The following is a 12,578-nucleotide window of genomic DNA, read 5'->3' as shown; positions in this document are numbered from 1 at the left end:
GAAAGGGTGAATCTTTTCTTGACACGCCTCCCTTCCTGCTGGCTGGAATGAGAGCATGTTGGCTGGAGCCTGAGCAGCCACCTTGGGCCATGAGGAGGAACACACAGGCTGAGGATGGCAGAACCACAGAGTAGAAGGGGTCTGGTCCCTGAAAATTTTATGAAGCTACTTGACCCCCGACTTCCTACATGAGAGAGGAAAAAGCTTCTGCGTCACTTAGGCCTTTGAGGTTATGCATATTCTGTCACCTGTAGTTAAAGCCAATCCTAACTGATATAATGAGCTTTAGAGAGAGACTAGAGTTTCAATCCCAAATCTATTCCTTAGTAGCTGAGGGGTTTCAAGCAAGTTACTCAGATTCTTTAAACCTCATTCTTTTCAGCTATGAAATAGGGGTAAGAATCCTTTTGAGGGGGCTGTTGATATTCTGGAGACTGATGAAATAAAATATATAAAGATCCTAAAGCAACGTGGACACATAGTTGGCAGTCAATGACTGTTTGATACATAAGTGAACAGAGAAATGGTCTCATGGCTCCTCAGTGATGTACTGGGTAACATTTTGCTGAGCAAAAATGGCCCCAGATAATGTGATATCTGTCCTGGACCCCCACCGCCTCTCCTCGCATATGCTCCGCTGGATGTGTGGAACAGGCAGCATGCTGACTCTTGCCTCTGTGCTTTTGCACATGCTGTTCCCTCTGCCTAGGAGCCTTTGCCTCTCTCTCCCTCCTTTATGGAGTGATTCCCTTCATCCCTCAAAACTCAGCCCAAGGTTCACCTTGCAGGAGGCTCCCTTACTCCTTGGTCTGGGTTGGGTGCTGCCACTGCACCCAGGCTTAATTCTACTGCAGCGCTGATCTTCCCCAGGACACAGACCATGACTTGACTGACTGCACCATGGGGGCTAAGACAAAGCCTCCCACAGTAAATATGTATTGAAAGAAGGAGGGAAGGAAGGAAGGAAGGAGGGAGGGAAGGAAGGAAGGAAGGAAGGAAGGAAGGAAAGAAGGGGAGGAAGGTAGGAAGGAAGGAATAAAGGAGTGGGTAGATGACCAGGCAGGCAGGCAAGCATTCTAAAATTGTAGGTAATGACACTATTTTGGTTTAAAATATCTGGGATATTGCTAAAACACTGAATAATTTATCCATTTAAATAAGACGCTCCTCTCTCTTCCTAACAGGAAGTTTGTTTCGTTTCACACAAATGAAGGTGCTGTGGTCTGAATGTTTGTGTTCTCCCAAAATTCATATGTTGGAATCCTACCTCCCAATATGATGGTATTGGGAGGTGGGGCCTTTGGGAGGTGATTAGGTCACGAGGGCAGATCCCTCATGAATGAGATTAGTGGCCTTATAAAAAGAGGCCCCAGAGAGACCCCTCAGCCCTCACCACGTGAGCACACTGTGAGACGGTGCTGTCCAGGATCGAGGAAGCAGGCCCTCACCAGGCAGTGAATCTGCCTTCATCTTGGACTTTGCAGCCTCCAGAACTGTAAGAAACAAATTTTTATTGTTTATAAGCCACCAAGTCTAAGGTGTTTTGTTATAGCAGCCCAAAAAGACTAAGACAGAAAGGGACACTTTTAAAAAATATGTGTTATTTAACATTCCTTTTCCCACAGCAAGTGAAATGCTAAGCACACCTAAACTCCCACTGTAGCCATGGAATCTGGGGCTCTGCCCTTGAAAAGGGCACCTGGGGACTTCAACAGCCTACAGTCTGACAAGAGTGTGTTTTTGTTCAAACTCCAGGAACAAGATCATAGAGCTTTACCTTGAATACTTTTTTCCTATAATTTCAGACATAATCATGAAACCTTAACAAATAGAGCTTAAACAGCTTGTTCCTTTATAATATATATTTTATTTTATGATATGAGTGCAACCTTATTCATTAAGATTTCATATTCTAGGCTAACCAAGGTGGCAGAGAAAAAGTTTAAAATACCTAATTCCAGCAGATGGAGGTAAGGGAAATGCCCAACCTCTCCGGACAAAAATACATATAAAACCAGTGATGTAATAAAAGTCTTTCTCCTTTTTTTTTTTTTTTTTTTTTTTTGAGATGGAGTTTCGCTCTTGTTGCCCAGGCTGGAGTGCAATGGCTCGATCTCGGCTCACTGCAACCTCTGCCTCCCAGGTTCAAGCGATTCTCCTGTCTCAGCCTCCTGAATAGCTGGAATTACAGGCATGGGCCACCATGCCCAGCTAATTTTGTATTTTTAGTAGAAACAGGGTTTCTCCATGTTGGTCAGGCTGGTCTTGAATTCCTGACCTCAAATTATCTGCCAGCCTTGGCCTCCCAAAGTGCTGGGATTACAGGCGTGAGCCACCACACCCGGCCTTTTCTCGTTTTTAACATAAGTCTTTAAATATCTTGTTGGTCTAGTGTACTAAGTAATTTAAATATATTTTACCATGTAAACTGTTCAGTAAATCAGATGGGTTTTAAGTAGAAATTACAGTTCAGAGCTGAGAATGATCTTACAGATAGATCATCTGGCCTAATTGGTTCATATGGTTAAAGTTTTAACTGTGGTTTCAATGATCCAATGTTTATAAAACCCATTTACTTTATTCTGTGACCTCATACTCTGTTTCATTATGCATTTGAAAGTTTCCAGATCCAGCAGCTGTCTTCCTCTCTTTTCACACTCCTGAAAGCAAAAAAGAATAATTAGCTATGAACATAGCTGCATTTTCTTTAGTCTAGGAGCCAAAGTCCAAAGAATTGAATGTCTAATTAGGCTTACCTAAACTCTGTCAATTTCTAACATGTATCTCTTTTGTTCATTTCTCTGATGCATTCACAATTTGTTTCTAATTCCATTAAGAAGTGACAATTTAAAAAGAATTTAATCTTCATTGCTGTTTTATAGAATTAAAAGGATTTTCACTGAAAAATCAATCTTCAAAAAGAAAATCAAATTACCCAGATGAATATTTTGAAAGTTCACCTGGCCAATTCCTACCTGAAAGGGTGCATTTAAGCTTTGTAACTCTTCAAGGGTCATTTGATATTATCTTATCAAAACAAAAAGAACATAAATTAAAAATGTATAATGCTAATAGTAATATCTATAAAATACAATTTCTGGAAACCCATAATTTCTCTCTTTATGAGTCCAGTGAGAAAAGCTGAGCCTCCAGGTAATTTGGATATTCCAGCCCTCACTGTTGTGAGTCTCTATGCCAATTCAATTGATTCCACAACCCCAAATTCTAGGGTAGGGTTGGCTTTACTGGGTGGAAGGAAGGAGGAGGTAGAGAGGTAGTGGGAGGAGAGGGAGGATAGGATAGGCTTTGACTTGAGAGAGAAAAGAGGAAGCTTCTGCACCCCCTCAAAAAAAGGATCAGGAACTAGACTGAATGAGAAAAGGCAGTCTACAAATATTTTACTGTGTCAGATTCCAAAGACTCTGTCCCCTGTCAGGGGTCCTGTGTGTTAGAGCTGCCTGTGCCACATCCTCTGCTCTCCAGCCCATCTCTCACCCAGGCTGAGCCAGGAGGAGGCCTTGGGGGAACTGACCTGCCACCTCTTTTTCTGGGGTAAATTTTCTCAAGCTGTGGCCATTGGATGGAGGAACTCTGGTGTTAGTGAAACTGGATCTCTTTTAGTCAATAAACGGATCACCAGAGAATACCTCCTCCTCACCTTCAGTCTCTTAGCTACTGTCTCACCAATTTGCCTTTTATAAATGAAAATCCCCAAACATCTGGCTTAGAATGAATAACCTATCACCAGTGAGTACAGCCAAGTCAGGCTCTGATGTTCTTACACTGTCTCATGAGGCCTGAGGCAAACAGCAAAGGAGGAAATTGGCTTTTCTTCCAATAGGATCATCTCCTGAAATCTCTGTGTACCAGTCTCCAAGGTGGTGGCCCCTCCTGTAAAACTCAGACTGACACCAAAGCTACTGGGAGATCTGCCATTTTATAAAATTAAAGCATCTTTCAGATTGTGACTTGAATGGTCTCACAATTACTTTTCATCGGGGAACAAAACCAAGGACCCAGGTCTAGAGTGGAGACACATGTAGCCTGAAGTTTCTACTTGAAAATTCTTTGTAGGGCTCTTCTGGCAAGAACGGAACCCAGGAAGTAATTTCAGAAGTTAACTGGGAGAAATATCTTACCAGTATTTAAATACATGCAAAAGATATTTCATCAAACTGAGAGCCATTTCCCTTATCAGACAAAAGACATTACCACTGAGTTAATTCAAAGTGTTCTTTGGCCAAAGCCTTCTCTAGGATCCAAAAAAGCAGATGAGAGTTTACCAGGCTCACACACAACACATGAGAAAAACATACTTGGGTCTAAGCTTTAATAAAAAGATCCTGTCTTGGCTGGGCGCGGTGGCTCACGACCAGCACTTTGGGAGGCAGAGGAGGCCAGATCATGAGGTCAGGAGATCGAGACCATCCTGGCTAACATGGTGAAACCCCACCTCTACTAAAAATTCAAAAAATTAGCCGGGCATGGTGGCAGGCACCTGCAGTCCCAGCTACTTAGGAGGCTGAGGCAGGAGAATGGCGTGAACCCAGGAGGCGGAGCTTGCAGTGAGCCGAGATTGCGCCACTGCACTCTAGCCTGGGTGAAAGAGTGAGACGCCATCTCAAAATAAATAAATAAATAAAAATAAATATAAAAATAAAAAGATCCTGTCTCTAAGAACACCTATACGATTTCTCCTGAGTTCTAGATGTGAAATCCAGAAGGTGAAACAACTTTTAAGGATTTGAAAATTATTTCTCTTAAGGTTGGAAAATTATAGGAAAGACATGCTACTGTCACAGTTTTTCACATTGTATTTTTCTGAGCCCTTACAATTCTAAATATCAGATATAAATACTTTATTAGTCCATAAGTTACATAAAACACATTTGTTTTGCAGATTTGTACAAAGGAATCAAAATATATTGCCTATATGTTATCTCTACCACAAACTTTCATTTTTTCCACTGTACCTGAATATTTTTTCGTCTTAGCTTCAATACTTCCTGAAATTTTTTACTGCGATGGATTGCCTGTCCACTAACTAGCATTTTATGTGGAATTGGCCTTTTGCCTTTCTCTACTTTCATCACTGAAAAAGAAAAAACAACAACAACAAAAATTGCCCTACCTCCCAGGAGGGGGCTCCCCAATCCAGAAAGAGACTAACTCATCTTGTCTCAATAAATTTCCTGGAAATGCTGCTGAGACAGTGGAGTGAAAGCCATCATTAATAATAGCAATGAAGGGCATGAAATCTAAAGGGAGTGTGATTATATAATTTATAAAGGGTTTTACAGTAATTTTCATTTAAGCATAAAATGCAACCAAAAAGCCTTTTTCCCTTCACAACTTCTCCTCAGAGCCATCCGCAACAAATATCCCACCTCACCCCACCTCCACCAACAAGCATGACACACCCACACCTGTCATGCCTTAGGAGCCGGCTGAGGTTTGCTGTCTGTCCTCTGGGGTCACGCTACCATCACTGCCTCTGGCCACATCTTCTCTCACTTCCTGCCTCCCTTCTCCCACCCTCCACAAAAATAAGGAAATGGATGAAAGGTAACTACAGAAGATTTGTCAGGCTCTTGGCACACACTATGTTAACTAAATTTCCTTTGCACTTAAGAAAACAGTTCTTAAATCTCACAGACCCCATCAAATTTTCATATGTCACGAAGGAAAGCAAAAATCCAGTGATCATTAGCCAACTTCTTTTTTAAAGACAGCAATATAAATACGTTTTGGAGAAACACAGCTAGAAAACAGGGCCATTATTGTGCTTTTCCTTGAAAATATAAATCAGGCCTTCACATAATTGCATGTTTTTAAGGCAAATTTGGAACACAAAGCAGAGAAAACATATGTCCCTTCTGGGTACTCCTGTGCTTGGCAGGGCTTGGAAATTCGTAACTGCCATCGACAGCAAGTCACATTGTATCACTAAAAAGCTTGAATGACTTGTTTTCCTACAAATAAAAACAGAGGGAAAAGCCTGACTATTTCATATCCAAACTATCACAGCTATAGTGACAACCATAAATAATTTAGTCTGCAATTGTAGATTCAATTTTTAAAGATATTATCTACTGCCCAGCAATGCATTTTGTTTCATTCAAGCACAATTTCATAGAAAACTACCTGGATAATTCCCTAATATCCTATATTACAGGGAATTCACGGAGCTATGATTCTGCTTGTCCTTACATTGCAGTTTCCCCAAAGCAAGTAGGTTTTATGATTAGAGTGGTTTTCCCATAAGGGTTCATTTGCCTGCTGGTTGCTCATTTGCATTGCAAATGAGCTCTCCTATTGTTACAACCCAGCATCTCCTTGCCTCTCACTGTTAAGAGTCTCCTCTGTTGGGGTGGTTTAGGGATAATTTCACGTCTACCACAAGGGAATTGACTAATTCATCAAATATAGTATCCTTTTGAAATTCTGTTTCTTGAATGGCTGTCTCTACAGCTTCAGAAAATAGACAGATATAATCAATGGTCTTAAGATTCTAAAAGAGAAAGTGACTCCAGAAGGTTTGGGGCTTCCCCGGGGTTGAAATTCAGAGGATTCCCCAGCAGCTTGTCCAGATGAAGAGGAAAGGAGGGAAAGCTAAGGGGAGCTCGTCAGTGAATCTAGATTGTTAAACCACTTGTGTAAAAATGGAGACCAGATATTGCTTAAGCAAGGAAAGGAGGGAAAAAATGGTGGGGGCGATTGTGCTGGGAACTTTCAAACCCAACACAAGCTGAAACTTGAAAGCGGGTTGTCTTTTTAGCCATGTTAGGAGCCAAAAATTAGAAAAGTACTTTAATTTTAAAATAATGAATGCAGGCTTGACAGCACTGTCACTAATATCTAGCCTCTGTTGAGGTTATTATGTGCCAAGCACTGAGTCTTTTACATGCACGTTTGTGTTAATCCTCTCATCAACTCTGTAGGAGAGATATAATTATTGTCTCCATTTTATAGATCAGGAAACTGAGGCACAGAAAGGTTGATGAACTTGCCAGGCTTCCCACAGCTAGTAAGTGCTGGAACCAGGATCCCAGCACAGAAGAGCCACGCTGCTCACTGGTTACTCAAGCCCCCTTCTCCAGACTCTGCTTGAGGTCCCCAGCTACCTCCAGGGACAGCACAGATGGATGAGCAGAGGGGGAGCAGTGTGGACTTGCCGGCCTCTATTGTCCCCTTTCACCTCTCTTCTCATCCAGTGTAAAATTAGTGTAAATTGTTCTAACCCAAGTTGCTGGTCCCTTAGAAATGAACCTTAAATGCCTTTACTTGAAGGTGTTCTTCCTTTATTATTCTTTTAAAATAGTTAAAAGTAACGGTGACCTTTAAAGAGTCAGATCCTTTCCCTTCCCCCAGTGAGTATTAAAGACTTCCTACCATCAGGATATCACAGCTTATGTGAGCTTTTAAGAGGATCCAAATTTGTTGCAAGGCACGGCCCAAGCATTTTCCAGCTCGCTTCTCTAAATTAATCTGAAATGAGTACATTGCTGCTTTTCCAGCTGCTCGGGTATATTCCATGGCCTCTTAGTGGCTTAGAAATAAAGAGAGTTGCTTCCTCCAGCTTTACCAAATAAGCATGGCAGAGCTCATCTTGCCTGTGTACACTGGTCAGCTATAGCAGTGGAGGGTGATGTTGAGAAGGCTATTGAGGCAATGGCCACCCTAATAGGGAAGGTTAGGATGGATTAGCTCTGTGTCCTGAGCACTGGAGGGTGGAGTGGGCCTTAAGCAATGCATCTGTACCATGAGCAAGGCATTGGAGGAAGGCAGAGAAGACGAAGCTGGAAGGCACCATCCAACCCATAGAGTCATCCCCATTCCTTTACAGTGGGGAAACTGAGACGCAGAGAAGTATCTTGTCTAAGGTCACATCACGGATTAGTGGCAGGAATAGAAGGCTTGTTTTTTTCTACATTAGAAATGGGATTAATTTATCCTCTTCCTGGAATAAGTTGATTGAATTGAATACAAAATTGGGAAGAACAAGGATGTTCCAAGTTGTCAAATTCCCTCCTGTAGATTCCCTCACACCCTCTCTCCTGACTGCCCTCCACCCAGCCCAGCCCTGCCAGGAGATGCCAGGTCCCTGCCAGGTCCTGTATTGTATCTTCTTTCTAGTGGGTCTCCCGAGGGCCCCTCCTTGCTGTCCATCTGTAACTTTTCCACCTATTAGGTTGCAAAGGGAACAAAGGCTCTAGCCATACCCTCTGGAGTTCTAGGCACCAGATGCTCAAATCAAGATAAAAAAAAGGGAAAGCCAAGAGTCTGGGGACAGGATGAATCAGAGCAAATCCAACCTTACTGCTCATTGTTGTGGTAAACTGTAAAAATGGCCCACACTCTTTGCCATATAATTTGGAGCTTGGCTTGTGACTTTGGTCAGTGGAAAATTAGAAAACATGATGCCAAAGAGGCTTTAAAAGGTATGCACAATGGGTGTGTCCTCTCGCTCATTTGATCTCCGTGAGAACATGCCCACGCTCGTCTGCTGGAAGAGGAGAGATACACGGAACAAGCCAAGGTGCCCCGATTCCCAGCCAAGTTCATCTTAGGTCAGCCAATGGCCTGCCGGGTTTCAGATGTGTGATCCAGCCAACTATGGCCAACAGAATTCTCTAGCTGATGAGCAGGCACCTGAGAAAACCAGTGAGTACTCTTGTGTGCCACTGAGGTTTTGTGGTAATGTGTTATGCAGCATGACTCTGGCAATCCATAACTGATACACTGTCTATTAACTTACATTCTAGTTGGTTCTACCACAGGCACATAGCCTGAAGCATCACCTCTTCCTATGGTATGTGTTGTAAATCACGACTTACAAATTTTTTCTTATATCATAATCCTCAGTAAGAATCTGTTAAACATATATATGCACACATGCTATTGATTATATACACACACATATACACCATATTTTGTGAAACACTATTGGCCTTTAATTTGTGTAAAGTGCTCTTATTTTTTTCTATTCTATTTCCTTTTCTCTATGCCTAAGTTGTGTCTACTATACACTAAGCTGATGTCATGACTCACTAGGGGGCAGAGAGCTGCAGTTTGAAAACCACATCACGCTTTGCCACAAGACTTTCTTATGTTAGCAATTCAACAGGTATTTTCTGTGCTCTTGGTACCCTTCTCAGTAATGGGCACAAATAAGCACTCAACAAATGTTTGTTGAATTCAACTGAATTGAGAGAAGTTTACAGCTATGAACTTCCTGGGTTTGTGTCCCTAATCCCTACATTTGAGATCTAACTTTATTTCCCAAGATTTCAGAGATATGACAATGACGGTACCCTTCTGGGAGTGCTGTATGAGTCATTCTTCACAGTTCTAGCAAATTGAAGAATCATTTCCAACACTGGCCCTACTGGTGGTCTGTCTGCCCACTCTTAGTGCACCTGCCTGCAGAAGCAAGAATGCAGTCCTGCGTCTGCCCCGCCTGACCGTGTGAGGGTGGGAAGACGGAGGCCAAGTGCCGTATCATATCACTCATTGCTTCTCTTATGTCAGGCTGGTGTCTGGCACACAGTAGGTGCTCAGAAAACACCTGTTGAATTGAACTGAAGTGACATCAGGCCTCCAGGTCTGTTTCTTTATCTTTAATGGAAGGAAATTTGACCAGGTTCTTTCCAGCTTTAAAGATCTAATTCTAAGTAGTGTCAACTAAATCTGACTGTCTGCCGAGGTGGAATAAACAGCTACTACATGCTGTGCTCCAGCTGTGTCAGGAAAGGCCCCTCCCCTTACAGACACGCTGCCCAATGATGTGCCGGGCAGGCCAACTGGAGCGGCACAGCTTGGCATTAAGGTGTTCAGCTTGTCGAAATACAAAAACGTCTGCAAAGGTACGTGCAAGCTATTATCAGTCTTTTACACCAGATTGAGAAAACAACTTCCAGAACTTTGCCTGGGAGCAGACCTTGAGAGAGGGAACAGTACTATATGAAGGAGTTGACCTGCGGTGCTAGGGGAACAAGCTTGGGGTCCTCAGAGATGAAAGGAGTGTGGCAACACTGAAGGTGAACTCGTACCGGCTCACAAATGGCCCAGTTCAGCCACTTGCTGTCTTCCCTGGGCTCTTTCCCAGTGTCTCTCAGCAAAGAAGTGAGAGGTGAAACTCAGAACCTCTTCATCTCCTCTATCCAAAGCCAATATTTTGCTCTATGAGAAATGCTGGCTCTTGCATGTTCTAAGGCAAATTAAAAATAGCTGCTGTGTGCTTATTTTCCTGCAGCGAATTTAAATGTGTGCCACTGAGGCCATCACTTTTTACTTTGAAGCGGCATCATCCCACGTCCTCCCACACAGACTGGATCCTGCACCAGCCCACACACACCTCACGCTGGGAGCTTCAGATCCTGTCACTATTCCAAGCTGGCAATGAGGAGCCTCGGGCCTCAGAGACACCCCACCAAACATAGTCCAGTCACAAGCAATATGGCTTGGGTAACTGCAGTCCCCAAACTGGCTAACCCAATTAGCAAAGGATGGAAACCAGGTGGAGTTATTTCCATATCTTGGCTATTGTCAACAGTGCTGCTACGAACATGGGTGTGCAGACATCTCTTTGAGATCCTGATTTCAGTTCTTTTGGGTATACGTTCAGAAGTCGGATTGCTGGATCATATGGTAGTTCTATTTTTAATTGCTTGAGGAACCTCTATAAAGTTTCAGTTATGCAAGATGAATTAGTTCTAGGGATCTGCTGTATAGCATTGCACCTATAGCCAACGATACTACCAAAGTCATCAATACTGAATGCATTTAACAATTTTGTTAATAGGGTATATCTCATAGTAAGTGCTCTTAACACACACACACACACACACACACACACACACACACGGCATAGGGAAAGTTTTGGAGGTAGTGGATATGTTTATTACTTTTTTTGTGATGATGGTTTCATGGGTGTATGCATATGTCCAAATTCATCAAATTGTATACATTCAATATGCACAGTTTGTTATGTATCTAGTTGATAAATAAGGCTAGTTGATAAATAAATAGCAATAAAAAAGCTCAATATTGTATTGTATCTAGTTGATAAATAAAGTGCAAAAAAGAAAAACCCAAAAAAACAAAAAACCCAGGTTGGCCTCAGTTAAAAACTCACTCTCAGCCATGAAGTATGCCCCATAAAGCTCTGTCATCCTCTGACAGCTGCCAAAACTTCCTACTTTATCCCAGGAGACTGAAAAAAACTTGCTGGGAATGGGAAGGTTGAAGTGGAGGCAACACAGATGACTTCTGTGTGCCCCAACTTGAGAGGGGATCAGCAATAGATTCCTCCTGAGGCTCCACCATGCTTGAAAGTGCATCACACACAGGGTAACGGGTTTCAGACTTCCTTGACTGTGACCATTTCACAGGACTCAAATGACTCCATCTTCACTTGGAAACAAAAGTTTCACACTGCTTATGCTTATCCTGGAAGCTGCACTTTGACAGTAACTGTTGGTCAGTATTTTAGATGCCAGTCATATTCCAGTAAATCAATTTTCTGACCCACTGATCTCACCCACAGTATGAAGATCCCTGCCTTCAGGAAAGCCTCTTTTGTTATATTATTTGCACAGGTCACTAAGGGAAAAGGAAAAAAGCCCAATTCTTAACTCCTTATGATCCATTTCCACCTTACTGTTCAACATTAGTTTTATTTCTGCTGTCCATCAAGGCCCATCTCAAATGCTACCACCTCCAAGAAGCCTTCCTTGTTCCCAAAGCCGCAAGTAATTTCCCCCTCTCAGTTTCCCTCTTAGGATTACATGTCGTTTGGATACAGTCTTCCTCTCCCATTGAGTTCCTGCTTCCTAGAAATTAGGCATGAGTCCATCATCTGCACAGATTTTGCCATTTCGGTGTCATTTACTGAATATTTTTCTTTAAGTAGCCTCACTTATTTTACATACTACCTTCTTTAGCCTCATTCTAAACAAAAGTAATCTTGAAATAATGGATTTCATGTACTTGTTATACTCTTCCAGCATGTTAACATGTAAATGACATTATTAAAATTTTAAAAATCTCATTATGGTACCACCTAAAAACATCTCTTTTGAGGAAAAAATGCGCTAGCTGTGTAAAGCCTTGAGGGGCTGGATTTTGTTTAAGTTTGATTTTTCTCTAGGGCCCAGTCTATGGAATTGTTCCATAAATGTTTGCTGAATTGAAATCAAGTGCAGGGGATTACTGGAAATTATTTATACACTAACATTGTTAGCATGAATCTGATTTATCCAAAGAGGTGATTGTCACTCTGGAAAGTAAAGAATGGGATTGGACTGGAAAGGAAGTGGTCATAGAAAGGGAAGTATTGGTGGGCATGGGAAAATGAGAGGAAGAAACTCGCAGAAGCTGGCCACGTGTGTACGGGGGTGGCTGGGAGGTGTGCGAGTTTGGGGAGGGGAGTTATAGGCAGCAAAGGCGGGATGCCACCTTCCGCAGCAGGCCACCAAGTACCTGTTCTGGACCTGGGCTTTAAACGGGGTCATTGGCAGAAGGCTAACCTCCTGGCCGTGCCTAGGGGATTCCAGCCCCGTCCCAAGGTCCCGCCT

The 12,578-nt window shown here is 42.5% G+C and overlaps 1 protein-coding gene across 3 annotated transcripts in view; it reads right to left on the bottom strand.

The window, feature by feature from the left end:
• TEX26 (testis expressed 26) overlaps positions 1-12,578 on the bottom strand; it is a 90,541-nt gene that overhangs the window by 4,700 nt on the left and 73,263 nt on the right. The window contains exon 7 of one of the 3 annotated variants that reach the window (XM_016925126.4): positions 2,577-2,660. The exons of the other annotated variants lie outside the window; for them this stretch is intronic. The gene's annotated coding sequence lies outside the window, so the exon portion shown is untranslated. Of the gene's footprint in view, positions 1-2,576; positions 2,661-12,578 lie in introns of those variants that run through there. 3 annotated transcript variants of the gene reach the window in all.

This window comes from Pan troglodytes, chromosome 14 (assembly GCF_028858775.2).
Source record: "Pan troglodytes isolate AG18354 chromosome 14, NHGRI_mPanTro3-v2.0_pri, whole genome shotgun sequence".
NCBI classification, from domain to species: Eukaryota; Metazoa; Chordata; class Mammalia; order Primates; family Hominidae; genus Pan; species Pan troglodytes.
This window is presented reverse-complemented; position numbering and strand designations above follow the sequence as displayed.